The sequence below is a fragment of the Cygnus atratus genome, chromosome 2 (genome assembly GCF_013377495.2).
Source record: "Cygnus atratus isolate AKBS03 ecotype Queensland, Australia chromosome 2, CAtr_DNAZoo_HiC_assembly, whole genome shotgun sequence".
NCBI lineage: Eukaryota > Metazoa > Chordata > Aves > Anseriformes > Anatidae > Cygnus > Cygnus atratus.
In genome coordinates, this window is record NC_066363.1 from 114,867,427 (window position 1) to 114,869,887 (window position 2,461).

Genomic DNA, 2,461 nt, shown 5'->3' on the forward strand with positions numbered 1-2,461 from the left:
AAATAATTCAAACAAGCATCAAAGACACAAGATGAAGATCACTGAAAAACCCCAACTATGTCATCATTCTTTCTGTTATTTTAAGCTCAGACATCTTGATAAAGGTTTGTAAAGTCTGGAAGATAATGCATCATCTGGATAAAATACTGGGCTAATGCCAGTGAAACTTCTGATAGTGTTGTGTGTTGTTGCCATGCAATGGAGAAAGAAATGTTTTGTGTGACATGCCTGTCCTGTTCTTTAATTCTATATGAACATGAAGGAAACATGTAAAACTGTGTCCTGACTTTGAATCAACACAGTAAAGTCCAAGTTTGCCATCTTATGATAGAGTTGCCCATTATAAAAGAGAACCAGACTCTGTGATCCAGGGGTACCCAGGAGTTCTGAGTTCTGCTACAGTTGTCAGGAGTGTGAGAGTGTGTGGGGTGTGAGAACATCTGTTTCATGAAGTCATTGGGTTTTGATCTACTAAATAAATTTAAAAAATAATAATAATAATGAGGAAAGTGCTAAATTAACTGCACAGACATGCAAACACAGGAGACAATAACGAGGACCCAGAACTCTTCAGCCACCGATTGATGGGCCATTAAAGGAACTACTCAGGCATAGTCCTGAAGAATGTGAACCTGAACTACAAATCACAACTGATAAGAAGGGGAAAACACAATTTGCATGAGTATTATAGGTTATATGAGGCTTCTTGGGATATTGGCTATCTGAAGGGGATTGTGGGTTTATGTAAAACTTGTTATGGGACATTTGAGTGAAGGGCAAAAAGGTCCAAAGGAAAGGGGAGGATTGTGATGGAACAGAGAGGTAGGCATGTGGGAAAATAGTGCCAGCAACTGCAGAGACCACCATACAAAAGAGATCAGCATGTCAGCAACTGGAGATCACGGGTCTTAGGGCACATAAGTCTGGATGCTAGCATGTGGAAGGATGGCAATGCAAGAGGTCTGTGTGCCAGTTAATGGGGGACTGTGGGCTGCAGAGCTTGGAGGTCTGAAATGCCAGTGACTGGAGGGACTGGGGTGTGTGTGTCAAAAGGTCTGAGTGCCAGCAGCTGGAGCCAAGGCCATGGGAACCACGGGTGTAGGTCTAGGTAGCAGCAACCAGAGAGCTTGGGGTGTGTGTGGGGGTGTAAGAAGCTTTAAGTGCCAGCAACTAGAGACCTGTGCTTTTATTTCCTCAGTTAACTCAAGCCTTTGTTTGTGTGTTTATAATTAGTTAGCAAACCTCAAGCTGGACTAGCTGGCAAGTAGGAGGAAATGCACATATGGAAAGACTTTCGGTGTGAGTTGGTGGTTAGGTTATGGAGCCCAGGGTTCAGACGTGGGTATTAGGCAGACCAAGAGCTGCTGCCTACACTGCTCTGTGTGTGTGGCAGTCTGTGCAGCCAGCTGCATTAGGGACCTGTCTGTATGTGTGTTGTGCATCTTGGATGCACGGTACCCTTGCTAAAGGCAGACCTGCCAGCTGGAAGAGCAGCTGCATCCCTGGGACTGGGATGGAGAGATCATCTGGGTCTGGGACCGCTCCTGGCTGGGCATGACAGCCAGGGAGGAGGGATCTCAGATCTGCTGAATTTGTTGGCTCCCTTAACACCCCTAATGAGTGGGCTGCAATTCAGGTGGGGGTTTGAGAACAGAGCAGGCTTGGAAATGGAAGGGACAGAGGAAGCAAACTCTTCTTTCCAAGGATATTTGCAGGGTAAGATAATAGTCACCATGGACAAAGATCATCACATTTGCAGCAGTTTGGAGGGGACTCCAAGAGACACGAGTGCTAGTGATGGAAATGTCAGGTCACACCAGATGGTTGGTAGACTGGTATGTGAATATGTTCACATTTAAAGGTCAGCAGCTACTTTGATTCCCCAGAATGGATGTTGACGATCATAACATTTATTGTGTAATTTACCCTAACTCTGGGCAAGAGCAGTTCAACTATGTGGAAATATATGGAGCTAGTCTTCCTCTGAACACTACTGCACAATACAAACCAACAAATGTGTATGGTTCTGTACTGACATTACTTTTCTAGGCCTCTGATTAATATTCTGTGAAAAGTAGTTATATTTTAAGCTTTCATAGCTGGTTTTATTAGCTTTTGTTGGAATCCAAAGATTCATGAAAACAGTCAGACAAAATTAACAAAGATTTGTCAGAGCTGACAAACATCCTGGATAGGGAGATACCCTACTATAGCTGTCTTAAAATAACGTTCCTATTTTGACATGTCTTCATCAGCAGTTTTCATGCAAATAATTCTCCAAATGTGCCTTCAATTAAGATATGCACATAGATTTACATGGAGTTAAGAAGACAAAAATGAGACTGTTCATAAATTCAACCCTGGTTAAAATACTTAGCATTATAAACAGTGAGCATTTCATCATTTCAAACATGAAGCACTGGATTTGTGACTGCAGAGATTGTTTGATTTTTTTTTTGAA